This window comes from Rutidosis leptorrhynchoides, chromosome 1 (genome assembly GCF_046630445.1).
Source record: "Rutidosis leptorrhynchoides isolate AG116_Rl617_1_P2 chromosome 1, CSIRO_AGI_Rlap_v1, whole genome shotgun sequence".
Classification (NCBI taxonomy): domain Eukaryota; kingdom Viridiplantae; phylum Streptophyta; class Magnoliopsida; order Asterales; family Asteraceae; genus Rutidosis; species Rutidosis leptorrhynchoides.
The window spans coordinates 247,817,438-247,834,792 of NC_092333.1; positions in this window are offsets into that span (position 1 = coordinate 247,817,438).

Sequence of the window (17,355 nt, forward strand, 5' to 3'; positions counted from 1 at the left end):
GTGACTCATATGAACGTTCCGACATTATGGCATAAAGAATTTAAGGCGAGTCAAGGAAAAAACTTCTCTTTATCTTTATTCTATATCACGGTTAGTATTATTGAGAATACTAATCAATGATATTCTTGTGTCTTGAAGGAACAATGGCTCCTCGTCGTGTACGCCGCAATGAAACTCCCGAACAAGCTCTCGAACGGATGATAGCTACCGCCGTAGATGCGGCCATGGCCGGTCACTCATCCAACAACAATAATAATAACAACCACAACAACAACAACAACAACAACAATGGAGCCGGAAACTCAAACGAGGGATGCTCCTATAAAGCTTTCATGGGGTGCAAACCTCACACTTTTGATGGAACCGGGGGACCGGTTGTGCTCACCCGATGGTTTGAGCAAACGGAAGCCGTCTTTAGCATAAGCGGTTGTCGGGACCAAGACAAGGTCAAATACTCCACTCACACTTTCTCCGGAATTGCTCTAACATGGTGGAACACCTATGTTCAATCGGTGGGTACCGATGAAGCTCATGCCCTCTCTTGGGCCGATCTAAAGGAAAAGATGATTGTTGAATATTTTCCGCGCGAAGAAACCCGAAAGCTTGAGGAAGAACTAAGAGCTTTGAAAGCGGTCGGAAACGATCTTAAAGCTTATAATCAACGCTTCGCCGAACTATCCTTGATGTGTCCTAATCTTGTTAACCCCGAATCTCAAAGGATTGAGCTCTACATGCTCGGTCTTCCAAAAAGCATCAAACAAGGGGTGATGTCATCCAAACCCACTACTCATCAAGCCGCTATGAACATGGCTCGCCAACTAATTGAAACGGTTGACGAAATCGTAGTTCCGGCACCTAAGGCCGAGGATAAATCGGGCGGCAACAAAAGAAAGTGGGAACCCTCCCAATCAAGCAACAACAACTTTGCCAAGAAATCTTTCACTTCCGACGGCAAGAAGGGTTATGCCGGGAATCTACCTCTTTGCAACAAATGCAACAAACATCACTTTGGAGAATGTAGTAAGCTAATTTGCCATCGGTGCCAAGGAATTGGTCATAAGGCCAACGATTGTAAAAGTGCCACTCCCGTCGCTCGAAAGTGGCCCAATGCACCAAAGACGGGCACTTGTTACGAATGTGGCCAAACGGGTCATTATAGAAATGCATGCCCAAAGAAGAAAGATAACCCCAATACGCGCGGCCGAGCTTTTAACATCAACACCGAGGAAGCCCGGGATGACACTGAACTAGTCACGGGTACGTTTCTTCTCAACAATTCTTATGTCTCTTGCTTATTCGATTCAGGTGCCGATAAATGCTTTGTATCCAAGACTTTGACTCATTCTTTTAGCACTCCACCTCTTCCATTAGATACCACTTATACCATTGAAGTGGCTAACGGGAAACTATTAAGTGCCGACACATATTACCGGGGGTGTGCGTTAAACATTTTGGGTAAGGAATTTGAAATTGACTTGATACCCATGGAACTAGGAAGCTTTGATGTAATAATCGGTATGAATTGGTTAGTCAAAACGAAATCTCACATCCTTTGTGATCTTAACGCAATCCGAATTCCTATCGAGAATGGTGAACCTTTGATTGTTTATGGCGATAAGAGTTGCACCAGACTCAATCTCGTTTCGTGCCTTAAAGTTAGAAAACTACTCCGTAAGGGTTGTTTTGCGATCCTTGCCCACGTTAAGAAAGTCGAGTCCGATGAGAAGCATATCGATGATGTGCCAATTGTTAGTGACTTTTCCGATGTATTTCCCGACGAATTGCCGGGTCTTCCACCTCATCGACCGGTTGAATTCCAAATCGATCTTATTCCGGGAGCCGCACCCGTAGCACGTGCACCATATAGACTCGCTCCATCTGAAATGCAAGAATTGCAAAGTCAAATCCAAGAACTACTTGATCGTGGTTTTATCCAACCTAGCCATTCACCTTGGGGCGCTCCGATTTTGTTTGTTAAAAAGAAAGACGGATCCCTACGAATGTGCATTGATTATCGTGAACTAAATAAATTGACGGTTAAGAACCGATATCCTCTTCCTCGCATCGATGACCTCTTTGATCAACTACAAGGGTCTTGTGTATATTCGAAAATCGATCTCCGCTCGGGTTATCATCAATTGAGGGTTAAAGGGGAAGATGTCTCCAAAACAGCTTTCCGAACTCGTTATGGTAGTTATGAATTCCTTGTCATGCCATTTGGTCTCACTAACGCACCGGCGGTGTTCATGGATCTTATGAACCGCGTGTGCAAACCGTATCTCGATAAATTCGTTATTGTGTTCATCGATGACATATTGATCTATTCTAAAAATGAAGAAGAGCACGAACAACATCTCCGACTTGTGCTTGAACTTTTAAGACAAGAACAACTCTATGCCAAATTCTCCAAGTGTGAATTTTGGTTAAAGGAAGTTCAATTTCTTGGTCATGTTGTAAGTGACCAAGGTATTAAAGTCGATCCAACGAAAATCGAAGCCATTAGTAAATGGGAGACTCCTACTACTCCTACTCACATTCGTCAATTTTTGGGTCTCGCCGGGTACTATCGTAGATTCATCGAAAATTTCTCTTTGGTTGCACGTCCTCTAACCGCATTGACTCACAAGGGAAAGAAATTCATTTGGGCGACCGAACATGAATCCGCATTCCAAATCTTGAAAACGAAGCTAACCACCGCTCCTATCTTGTCACTTCCCGAAGGCAATGATGACTTTGTTGTATATTGCGATGCCTCAAAACATGGTTTTGGGTGTGTATTGATGCAACGAACGAAAGTCATTGCTTATGCTTCTCGACAACTCAAAATTCATGAACGAAACTATACGACACATGATCTCGAACTCGGAGCCGTTGTCTTTGCACTTAAAATGTGGAGACACTATCTTTATGGAACCAAGAGTACTATCTTCACCGATCACAAAAGCCTTCAACACATTTTCGATCAAAAGCAACTAAACATGAGACAACGAAGGTGGATTGAAACCTTAAACGATTACGATTGCGAGCTTCGTTACCATCCTGGGAAGGCAAATGTAGTAGCCGATGCCTTAAGTCGAAAAGAAAGAGCGGTGCCTCTTCGTGTCCGAGCCTTAAACATCACCATCCACACAAACCTTAATAGCCAAATTCGGGTAGCCCAAGATGAGGCTCTCAAGGATGAAAACATCTCTCTCGAACACTTGAACGTCCTCACCTCTCGATTCGAAGTCAAAGAAACCGGACTCCGATATTTCGCCGGAAGAATTTGGGTGCCTAGTTATGGGGATCTACGAAGCCTTATCTTAGACGAAGCCCATAAGTCACGATACTCGATTCACCCCGGTGCCAATAAGATGTACCACGATCTTAAACAACTATATTGGTGGCCGAACATCAAAAGGGACGTAGCTACGTATGTTTCCAAGTGTTTGACATGTTCCAAAGTCAAAGCCGAACACCAAAGACCGTCCGGACTACTTCGACAACCCGAGATCCCGCAATGGAAGTGGGAAAGAATAACGATGGATTTTATCACCAAACTACCAAAAACGACGGGCGGTTATGATACCATTTGGGTTATTGTTGACCGTCTCACCAAATCCGCACACTTCCTTGCCATGAAAGAAACGGACAAAATGGAGAAACTTGCACAACTTTACATTAAGGAGATCGTAGCCCGACACGGTGTACCTTTATCGATTATCTCCGACCGAGATGGCCGTTTCGTTTCTAGATTTTGGCGTACATTGCAAGAAGCGTTGGGAACGCGTTTAGACATGAGCACCGCATATCATCCTCAAACCGATGGACAAAGCGAACGTACAATTCAAACCTTAGAGGACATGTTACGAGCTTGCGTGGTTGATTTCGGAAAAGCTTGGGACAAGCACTTACCTCTCGCCGAGTTCTCTTACAACAATAGTTATCACGCGAGTATTAAAGCCGCACCTTTTGAAGCGCTATATGGCCGCAAATGTCGTTCACCTCTTTGTTGGGCCGAGGTAGGCGACGTGCAAATCACCGGACCCGAACTCATTCACGAAACCACCGAGAAAATCGTTCAAATCCGAGATAGGCTTAGGACGGCCCGAAGTCGTCAAAAGAGCTATACCGACAAACGATGCAACGATCTTGAATTTCAAGTCGGTGACCGAGTAATGTTAAAAGTCGCACCTTGGAAGGGTGTAATCCGTTTTGGGAAACGCGGGAAGCTAAATCCGCGGTATATTGGTCCTTTCGAAATCTTGGAGCGTATTGGAACCGTTGCTTATCGTTTAGATCTTCCGCCTCAATTGAACTCCGTTCATCCCACCTTCCATGTATCTAACTTGAAAAAGTGTCTTGCCGAACCCGATATCGTCATCCCTCTCGAGGAACTTACTATTGATGACAAACTTCATTTTGTGGAGGAACCGGTTGAAATTGTGGACACCTCCGTCAAGACATTGAAACAAAGTCGAATCCCGATTGTTAAAGTTCGTTGGAATGCCAAAAGAGGACCCGAGTTTACTTGGGAAAGACAAGATCAAATGCAAAGGAAGTATCCTCATCTATTCGTGAATTCGGAAACGCAAGATCTCGAGGAAGAAACAACGACTACTACGCCTACCTAAATTTCGGGACGAAATTTCTTTTAAGGAGTAGGTAATGTAACATCCCGCCTTTTTCCATTTACTTTTCCGTTATACTAATATAAAGTCCGTTATATGTTTATAACATCTCCCGTTGATACGCGTTTTAAATTATCTCGTTTAGGTAATTCCCGCACCCGAACGAAAGTTGAGGGACTAAACTTGACAAGGGATCAAACCCTTGACTAGGTCAAAGGGTCAAACCCCTTTCACCCATTCATTTCATCTTCATCTCTCTCTCTTTCTCTCTAGCAAGAACACACACACCCAAAACCATATTCATTCAATCATCATCTAAATTCGATCTAGGAGGCTTACAACAAAATAAATTACATATTCGTGATCCTCTCTTCATCCTCTTCGTTTTGGTACCAACTTCATCTCATTTGGGTAACTTTCTAAAATCACTAGATTTTGTGTTCTTGATGTTTTTAACTTATAAAAGTGTTAATTAGTGTCTATGGCTCAAGTCTAACATGAATATATGATTTATATGCTCGATCTCGTTGTTTTAGTGTAACTAGCATGAACTTGAATTTTGGTGTGTTGTTCTTGAATTTTGGATGATCATATGTTGTTAGATGTTAAAAGTTGATGCTTTAATTGTGTTACTAGCATCTCTAGCTTCAATTTGATGTGTAGGTTGCCTTAGAAAACTTCATGAACTTGATTATTGATTTTGGTGAATTTGGGTTAGGGTTTGATGAACTTGAAATGGACTTTTGATGCATTAAATGACATGAATTGTTAATTGTAAGTGTTAGGTTGTGTTGTATGCTTAATTACCCTCGAAACGGCATATTGTTCATGTAATTTGGCTATCGAATCATTAAATGGCGTTTATGACTTGTATGCATTGAATGAGAAGCATTGATTGCGGTTTTTGGTTGTTGTAAATGAAAGTTTGATTGATAAAAAGTGCATAGTTGCGTTCCTTGTCAAAATACCTTTCCGGTGATATAAAATGCATACCTTGAATGTTTGCGGTTTGTAAATTGTGTTGGGTTGAGTTTTGATTCGTGCACTTAGGAGTTTCGGCGACCAGGGCCTGGAAACACCTCAGGACGCCGTCCAGATACCCAGGACGACGTCCCCCTTTTCTAACCTAGACACCGTCTAGGAATTGGGGACGCCGTCCCACTCATTTAATCGAGACGCCGTCTAGCAGCTTGGGACGCCGTCCCAACCTTCATTTTGGGACGCCGTCTAGCAACTTGGGACGCCGTCCCGTTTGCCTAAAACTGGCTGTTTGCTTTGGTCATTTGACATGAAAATGTTTGCTATGCTACGGACCTCCGATTAACATGAAACTTGGCCAACATGCTCATATATGATTATATAACTTAGAAAAATTGTCGGATATCCAACTCGACCCCGTTGACTTTTCTGTTGACTTTGACCCGACCAAGTTGACTTTTAATCAAACTTGACCAAATGGTTGTGCAATCGTTCTAACATGCTTTTATACTTGTATCTTGCATGAAACATGACAACTTGATTCACATGCTACATTATTGAGTTGTAACGAGCCATAGGACTAATTGAACATCCTTGACCTATCGTGTTTACCGTTATTGATACAACCTATTGTTTAGGTCAAGACTAGCATTGTTCTTTGCACCCGTTTACTTGTCGAAGTACTTTACTACTCGTGCACTCAAGGTGAGATCATAGTCCCACTTTTACTCTTTTTGAACTTACATTTGGGATGAGAAAACATAAACATTTCTTTTACTAAGTGAACACAAGTACAGGAAAACAAACATTCTACATACGAGTTTAGAACAAAATCCTTAATTCGATTATCATTAGTTACACTTGCCGGGTGTAAGCGAGAACTTATGTTGTATGGATCCATATGGGTTTGACAAACCCTCATTCAAACGGTTCGCTACCGTTTACGAATGAAATATATTTTCGAGAAACAGTGTATGTTCTAGCACTAAGTGATGGGGTTCAATGGAAGGAAATGTTAAGCATTGATAATTGGGTGCTCGTGAAACAAACTTTTGGAATGTATTACTATTAATTCATTGATGCAAATCTTGTGGTTCACTTGTACTTACTTACTTAAACCTATGATTTCACCAACATTTTCGTTGACAGATTTCTATGTTTTTCTCAGGTCCTTGAACGATACATGATACATGCTTCCGCTCATTATTTGATACTTGCATTGGATGTCGAGTATATGTGCATTTCATGGAGCGTCTTTTGATTTTACTTTAAACCGTGTCGCCTAGATTTCATTCGTATTATAACGTTGTAACTTAACTATTGGTTGAACAATTCTTGTAAACTTTGGGAACAATCTTTATTTTGAAATGAAGGCGACATATTTTGGTCAAACTTTGTCTTAAAGACTTATGACCATGTAACGGGACCTAAGTAGACGGCGCCGTCAAACATGATTTGGTCGGGTCGCTACATGTAACATCCCAACCCGATATACAATCGACCACGTGAAATTTACCAAAATAAAAAAAAAATTTCTTTGTTCAGCAGGTGGCGCGGCGCGCCATATGGCCGCGCGACGCGCCAAACTGGCCTGTCCAAAAAGTCATGAAGTGCGAAAATGTTTGACCACTTCCCGGCGTATTTAGACAAAATGCTTTTAACCATACATTAATATATGTAGAACTAACACGTCCCATTAATAAAATTAGTTTTACGAAGACCGGGACCACATCGGCCGTTTTACGACTTTCGTACGAAAATACAAGTTTTCAACCACATGATTTGTAATACAAAATAAAGGCCGAGCATGGCGATTGGGGATACGCTACCCAATCCTAATAAATCCAAAAGCAAGCCTTCTAAAGTAACTACGCAAGTCCACTAGTCCCCGCTTACCCGAGCCTCCGCATCCATGCAATCTATAAAAAAGTCAACAACGAGAGGGTAAGCTAATGCTTAGTGAATGCAATACTTATACATATACATATGTAATTTACCTACACGCATCAACTTACAATACCATGCAAACAAAATGCATAAACGAGCTAGCAACACCAAACATACGACTAGCAACAACGTTAGTATATAAATCGCCACAATAATATACTAAATCACAATAATGCATAAATATAACAAACCGTTCCTCGCTATGGCACTACCGACTTGTAGACGACCAATAACGTCGAGTCTCACTCGTATGTTGTCACCGACTTGTGACTCATCAAAGGGTGTCACCGACTTGTGAACTACCCACCAATATCTATGGGTCACCGACTTGTGAACGCCATGTGACATCACCGACTTGTGAAGCGCCACTAAGTGTCACCGACTCGTGAACACTATAGGGTGTCACCGACTTGTGAATCACCCAAGGGTATCACCGACTTGTAAACCCCCATTAATACATATGGGTCACCGACTTGTGAACGCCATGTGACATCACCGACTTGTGAAGCGCCACTAAGTGTCACCGACTCGTGAACACTATAGGGTGTCACCGACTTGTGAATCACCCAAAGGTATTACCGACTTGTGAATAACCTATCGAGACACTACCGACTTGTAGTTCCCATCCCATCATACCAACAAATATGTCACCGTCTTGTGACATAACGCCCACTACTCACGATGTGGCACCAAAGGCCCACATCGCGTACGAGTAAATAAACCACATACATACATGTATAAATATTCCACTCACCTTGTCGCCTTGAAGAAATGCCACCGAATAATCCGCAACACACCGATGGAATGTACCTATTCCATTATCACAAACACAACAACACAATTAGGGTGGATTTACAAATCAACCCAAATTAACAACTAGTGCAATTTCGACCCAAATACACTTCCAAGCACAAACCGTGCCCAAACTAACCAATAATCACTAACACAAGTGAGAATGGTCCTAATACGCCAATTAGACCCAATCATAGGTGTTAAACACCTATCTTGCCCAAAATGGCACTTAAACCCTAATTTTGACCCAAAGGAGTCAACATCGTGCCATTAGCGAGTTTTGACACCAAAACATATTTAACTTGGTTTTATACTTCAACTTAATCCATTTTAAGTTTATAAACCTTATTAAATCGACAATTGAGTCATAATCATCACCAAACCCTAATCTTTGACTCTAGTCAAAGTTAATCAACCAAACATACCCGAAAGAGTTTCAACACTACTAGAATCACTAATACTAGAGATTACACACTACATACAAGCCTTAAACATGGTTAAATCATTAACCAACCCTAAACCCACCAACATCAACAATAACTAGTTACAATTTCCCATTTCACCTCCTAAATGGGTTTTATAACTAACTAGTTCAAAACCCTAAACTTGAATATCAAATTACAAAGATGAAGTTCGGAGTTTGAACTTACCAATACCGCCAAAATGATGCCGTTGACGAGTAGAACAACTTTAATACCCGAGGTTTGACCCGAAACACCCTTCTTCTTCTCCAATTGGAGCTCTCTCTCTCTAAAACTCTCCTCTCACTCTAGGGTTTGAAGATGAGAGTGTTTGATGAGTGAAAATGAGCTCCAATGGAGTTCTAGGTCAGTCTTTATGACCCCAAACCGACCCTAATTGAAAAGACCAAAGTACCCCTCATTTAAACCTTTTAAAAAGGCTGAAAATTGCCTCTGCAGCAATCGGCGCGCCGCGCCAGAAGGTGGAGCGCCGCTCCAAATAACTGGAAATTGTGGTCGAGCCCAAAACAGGTTTCAGCAACTTGTTTTGGCCATAACTTTTCGACCGTAACTCCGTTTTCGATGAATCAAATATCGTTGGAAATGTAATAAGATATTCTATCCAATGGTAAGGCTTTGAAACATCAACTCAAACTTTATTTGGGGTTGAAAAGATACGTACACACCTTGTCACTTCGGACAACGTCCAGTTTCCTTCGACGTTCGAGCAAGCAACACGTACACTTCATACACGCATCGTACACCATAAATACATTATGTACAATTAATATTTGGGTCTTACAACTCTCCCCCACTTAAACTCGATCACGTCCTCGTGATCTTCTCCACTTAACCAATCCGGACCTACTCAACGATCCTCACTCAAGTCCCAATACGAACTTTCCTAGACAATTCTTCCCAATGGATCACTTTTAACAACTAAAATCGTCAACCGTGATTTATCAAAACCACAATCCGAGCACTAAAACCTGCTCAATTTCCCATATCGGGAAAAACTCAACCAACCTCGTACCGAGATATAAATTCCTTAGCGTACCTTTACCACGGACAACGCTAAAAGTGACCAAGTCTCAACCTAAAGTCAACAATCCGAACATTGAAGATCGAACCACATGAATCCTCACGGATTACTCTTACCACTAAACATCCTTTGTAGTGTGCAATACAACCAATACGCCACTATCCTAACATCATAAGCAACGACTAAAACCAAAAGCGCCCAAAACGACTATGGCAACGCTAATCCTAAGGTGTCCAAAATCGACTATTGTCACACCCGTAACAACACGTGAGCGAAACACGGCTATCGCCTCACTAATCCCACGACGTGGTCCTCACGACCCCACTCTCGACGTATAAAACCACCAATAGATCACACATCCAACAATCATGAAGACTGGCCGAAAACTACACACATCAAAGATAGTCAACATCCGTGACTCTTCTTGCGCACATACTTGGTCAACGTAAAAGCCTCTCGAACGGCATATCATTTCTACGCTAACCATTATGGAGAACAGTACAAGTAACCCTCTAATCACCTCGCGGTTACACCCGACTTGGTTAAGCCTCCACACCAAAACAATTAACCCGAACTCATTAGTCAAACACACTTGGTCAACCCGCCTCGATTAACACCTATCACCTAATTGATTAACCCGACTTGGTTAAGTCAAACTTACTTGGTCAACCGACTTGGTCAAACTTCTAACGACAAATGATTAACCCAACTTGGTTAGTCAAACGCATTCGGTCAATACCTAACATCAAATTGATTAACCCGACTCGGTTAGTCAAATACCTTAGGTCAACCCAACTCGGTCAATGCCTATCATCTAATTGATTAACCCGACTTGGTTAGTCAAACTCGCTTGGTTAACCCGCCTCGATCAACACCTAACATCTAATTGATTAACCCGACCCGGTTAGTCAAACTCACTTGGTTAACCCGCCTCGGTCAACACCTAACATCTAATTGATTAACCCGACTCGGTTAGTCAAACTCGCTTGGTTAACCCGCCTCGGTCAACACCTAACATCTAATTGATTAACCCGACCCGGTTAGTCAAACTCACTTGGTTAACCCGCCTCGGTCAACACCTAACATCTAATTGATTAACCCGACTCGGTTAGTCAAACTCACTTGGTTAACCCGCCTCGGTCAACACCTAACATCTAATTGATTAACCCGACTCGGTTAGTCAAACTCACTTGGTTAACCCGCCTCGGTCAACACCTAACATCTAATTGATTAACCCGACTCGGTTAGTCAAACTCACTTGGTTAACCCGCCTCGGTCAACACCTAACATCTAATTGATTAACCCGACTCGGTTAGTCAAACTCACTTGGTTAACCCGCCTCGGTCAACACCTAACATCTAATTGATTAACCCGACTCGGTTAGTCAAACTCACTTGGTTAACCCGCCTCGGTCAACACCTAACATCTAATTGATTAACTCGACTCGGTTAGTCAAACTCACTTGGTTAACCCGCCTCGGTCAACACCTAACATCTAATTGATTAACCCGACCCGGTTAGTCAAACTCACTTGGTTAACCCGCCTCGGTCAACACCTAACATCTAATTGATTAACCCGACCCGGTTAGTCAAACTGTAATGGACACACATCGACCTAGCTAGTCACTACATCACACTAGAATACCTTCGTGCGAGAGTATAACCTCCCCCACCTAGAACTCCGTTCCGTAAACACATCGTCGAAATAATAGCATCCCATGGAATGGCCACTCATCAACATACACAACCAATATCCTCATTGGTCATAGTCCTCGAATTCTTACGAATTCGTCTCCAACAATAGCTCCCGACGATAAACACATGCTCACTCTCACGGAAATAGTGACCACTAATCCGACAACTAATGCGCCAATCGCATTATCATAACTCCTAAAAGAAAGACGAGGTTCACCCGTCTTGCATCTCTTAATACGCACGTCAACAAACCTTGCTCCAACCTTGAGCATACGAAGGATTTCGGATTATCCTTTGCTACTTCAACCGAAGCACTTACCGAACCGTACGGGTATTACTCTAGCAATCATCGAGTTGCTATCGCTTGTAACTTCCACACCGCCACTCGAACACCTAAGGGTTTTCTTGCCGGTACCCTATGCTCAATGTAACCGTAACACAATCGGAGTTGAATACCACGCTAGTAGGTATGAATGAGGCACCTAACGTTGCGTCCCGTAGACTCCATTACCAACATTCATCTAGATCAAGCACTTGATCTCAGGGGTTTCATCCACCCGACGAACCTCATGGATCATCAACTTCAACACGAAAGCGAACACACTCTAATATCCGAATACTACTACAATCGCCTAACATACGTGTAACTCTAGCATTAAACTCAACGTCGTTCATCTCGATCCCATTTCCCGTCGCCATTCTAAGAAATGCAAAGCGATTAGATCACGAACGTATAAAGCACACACACAATACCACCCCATCTTGCTAAACACTCGACGTACATCACTTGCTAGACACGATTTGCACCCGTAATAAGGTTTGCAAGTCCTTATTACGCATACACGTCGTATCGACTCGTTAGTACAACGACCGCCTCTCTTGATGATATATGCAACCGCAAACACAAACAAAACATAACACAAGAATCATTATCACAACACAATAGCATATTAATAATATCCGCATTACTAATATAAATGTTAGTCAACCTATAAACAAGGCACTAACTAAACCCATTCTGACCCGTAATCCTACAAGTCCCGCAACAATTAAGCACACACACAAGTCTAAGTCTAGGCACCTATCTCAAGTCACCTAAATCCCTTAGACCATGCTCTGATACCACTTGTAACATCCCAACCCGATATACAATCGACCACGTGAAATTTACCAAAATAAAAAAAAAATTTCTTTGTTCAGCAGGTGGCGCGGCGCGCCATATGGCCGCGCGACGCGCCAAACTGGCCTGTCCAAAAAGTCATGAAGTGCGAAAATGTTTGACCACTTCCAGGCGTATTTAGACAAAACACTTTTAACCATACATTAATATATGTAGAACTAACACGTCCCATTAATAAAATTAGTTTTACGAAGACCGGGACCACATCGGCCGTTTTACGACTTTCGTACGAAAATACAAGTTTTCAACCACATGATTTGTAATACAAAATAAAGGCCGAGCATGGCGATTGGGGATACGCTACCCAATCCTAATAAATCCAAAAGCAAGCCTTCTAAAGTAACTACGCAAGTCCACTAGTCCATGCTTACCCGAGCCTCCGCATCCATGCAATCTATAAAAAAGTCAACAACGAGAGGGTAAGCTAAAACTTAGTGAATGCAATACTTATACATATACATATGTAATTTACCTACACGCATCCACTTACAATACCATGCAAACAAAATGCATAAACGATCTAGCAACACCAAACATTAGACTAGCAACAACGTTAGTATATAAATCGCCACAATAATATACTAAATCACAATAATGCATAAATATAACAAACCGTTCCTCGCTATGGCACTACCGACTTGTAGACGACCAATAACGTCGAGTCTCACTCGTATGTTGTCACCGACTTGTGACTCATCAAAGGGTGTCTCCGACTTGTGAACTACCCACCAATATCTATGGGTCACCGACTTGTGAACGCCATGTGACATCACCGACTTGTGAAGCGCCACTAAGTGTCACCGACTCGTGAACACTATAGGGTGTCACCGACTTGTGAATCACCCAAGGGTATCACCGACTTGTAAACCCCCATCAATACATATGGGTCACCGACTTGTGAACGCCATGTGACATCACCGACTTGTGAAGCGCCACTAAGTGTCACCGACTCGTGAACACTATAGGGTGTCACCGACTTGTGAATCACCCAAGGGTATTACCGACTTGTGAATAACCTGTCGAGACACTACCGACTTGTAGTTCCCATCCCATCATACCAACAAATATGTCACCGTCTTGTGACATAACGCCCACTACTCACGATGTGGCACCAAAGGCCCACATCGCGTACGAGTAAATAAACCACATACATACATGTATAAATATTCCACTCACCTTGTCGCCTTGAAGAAATGCCACCGAATAATCCGCAACACACCGATGGAATGTACCTATTCCATTATCACAAACACAACAACACAATTAGGGTGGATTTACAAATCAACCCAAATTGACAACTAGTGCAATTTCGACCCAAATGCACTTCCAAGCACAAACCGTGCCCAAACTAACCAATAATCACTAACACAAGTGAGAATGGTCCTAATACGCCAATTAGACCCAATCATAGGTGTTAAACACCTATCTTGCCCAAAATGGCACTTAAACCCTAATTTTGACCCAAAGGAGTCAACATCGTGCCATTAGCGAGTTTTGACACCAAAACATATTTAACTTGGTTTTATACTTCAACTTAATCCATTTTAAGTTTATAAACCTTATTAAATCGACAATTGAGTCATAATCATCACCAAACCCTAATCTTTGACTCTAGTCAAAGTTAATCAACCAAACATACCCGAAAGAGTTTCAACACTACTAGAATCACTAATACTAGAGATTACACACTACATACAAGCCTTAAACATGGTTAAATCATTAACCAACCCTAAACCCACCAACATCAACAATAACTAGTTACAATTTCCCATTTCACCTCCTAAATGGGTTTTATAACTAACTAGTTCAAAACCCTAAACTTGAATATCAAATTACAAAGATGAAGTTCGGAGTTTGAACTAACCAATACCGCCAAAATGATGCCGTTGACGAGTAGAACAACTTTAATACCCGAGGTTTGACCCAAAACACTCTTCTTCTTCTCCAATTGGAGCTCTCTCTCTCTAAAACTCTCCTCTCACTCTAGGGTTTGAAGATGAGAGTGTTTGATGAGTGAAAATGAGCTCCAATGGAGTTCTAGGTCAGTCTTGATGACCCCAAACCGACCCTAATTGAAAAGACCAAAGTACCCCTCATTTAAACCTTTTAAAAAGGCTGAAAATTGCCTCTGCAGCAATCGGCGCGCCGCGCCAGAAGGTGGAGCGCCGCTCCAAATAACTGGAAATTGTGGTCGAGCCCAAAACAGGTTTCAGCAACTTGTTTTGGCCATAACTTTTCGACCGTAACTCCGTTTTCGATGAATCAAATATCGTTGGAAACGTAATAAGATATTCTATCCAATGGTAAGGTTTTGAAACATCAACTCAAACTTTATTTGGGGTTGAAAAGATACGTACACACCTTGTCACTTCGGACAACGTCCAGTTTCCTTCGACGTTCGAGCAAGCAACACGTACACTTCATACACGCATCGTAAACCATAAATACATTATGTACAATAAATATTTGGGTCTTACAAGACATATTGGCTAGGTTGTTATCTCATGGAGTAACAAGAGTTAGTCATATGAAGCCTTGTTTACAATGGAGGCTGAATTTTACTGTCAACTAAGATTCAATAAGCTGTTGTAGCTTAACCAATCTTTTGAGAAACTTGGAGTTTATACTCAAATAGTTAGTACTTTGTAGTTCATTCCAAGGTCCATTGTAAGTTAAGCACATAATTGTAAAATGCATCATTACTTAGAGACATGGTTGCAAGAGTTTTAGTAAATATGTAGTACATATCTACGAATGAAATGGTTATAAATCATTTGAGAAGTCCATGCCTAGAGAGACATGTTTATGTGACATGTCACGTCTCAGAGGTTGCATAGATTTTGAGATTGTATTGAGTTTTTATTTTTCCCAACATATTTAGTATTTGATATCCATGACAATGTGTGTGATGACCCGGAAAATTTTGACTAATTTAAACCAATTCTCTATATGATTTAATATTATGTAAATATACATATATATATATATATATATATATATATATATATATATATATATATATATATATATATATTATAAGATGTACAAGTAAAACACTAATTGCTACTGTAAAAATGACTTTGCTACAGTAAAACACTATTTGCTACAGTAAAACACTATTTGCTACATTGAAACCGTATTTTGCTACAGTACAGTAACACTATTTGCTACAGTAACACACTATTTGCTACAGTAAACACTATTTGATGTCGACGAACTAACAAACAAAAACAGAAAAGGCGGCCATGCGATTGCATGGCAAAAACACTGAAAACTCATGCGATCGCATGAGCTACAGTAAATCGAAAAGTACTATAAAAGGCCAGTTTGTTCGACGATATAATTCATATTTTATTTTCATATGTAATTTAAATTTTAATTTATAATTATAATTATAATTTTAATTTAAGTTTAATAATACTAAAGTATATTCGAGGGTGTTTTAATTCGGGTTTCAAACCGCTTTAAGCTAAGAAAATATTGGGTATTGTTCGGGGTATTGGTCTTGAATTCAAGGCCAACCATACAGTCGTCTACCATCATTACATCTACGCAATTTACCTACAATATTGAATCGCAATATTGAACTGTGAGTTTATAGTCTCCCTTTTTAAATACTTTAAATATTTTTGGGCTGAGAATACATGCAATTTATTTTAAACGCGATAAGACACAAGTACATACTAAATTCTACACTGAGTTAAACCGAAAATCCCTTAGCTTTGGTAACTAGTAGCTGTCAGTACATAGGATATGGACTGGTGGGCGCGAATAATTGTATATGGATCCATAGGGCTTGACATCTCCGTCCGAGCTAGAGCGCTAGCCTTTTAACGGACGTATGTTATTTGAGTTTAAGACACGTTGGTTTGCGTGTATTAAAACGAATGGGGTAATTATCACTATAGCGTTAAGTTTAGTTACCAGGGTGCTCTGTTACGTAGAATCTATTGATAAACTTTTGATGAAATCTTGTGGTCTATCTTTATATATGTTTATGACTCGAGCAATTAAACCTATAACTCACCAACATTCGTGTTGATTTTTTAGCATGTTTTATTCTCAGGTCCTTAGAATGCTTCCGCTGTGATGTGCTTGTTGCCTGCATGGAGTCTCTCATGCTTTGTACAAAGTTTATTGCATTCAAAATAAAACTGCGTTGTGTAATAAATAATTGGACTGTGATTTCAACCTGTAAATTAAAGACTTATGTATTTCGGGGTTTTGCTTATACCTAAGCACTCGCCCACATGTTTATAACTTTCTATGTTTAGAAAGTCACTTATTTTAATGAATGCAATATTTTATCAAAACGTATCATATAGAGGTCAAAACCTCACTGTGGAATCAATGATTAACGTGCCGCGTCAATAGCGATTTTGACGGGTCGTTACAATGTGTTTGTCAAATCTTATATACAAAGTATTATTGTGAGAAAAGTATGTCGGACAGATTAGAGATCAGCCCACTCACATGGGTGATCAGCTCCATCACTTTAGTAGTGACTGGTGAAGTGGCACATTTTAAGTATATTGTCTGAGTGACAACTGAGCACAAACTTAAAATATTTGATGCTACAGTTGTAACGTTTACAACAATATGTGAATTAATTAAGTTTTGCATTATCTGTCTTCTATATCCAGATGTGAGT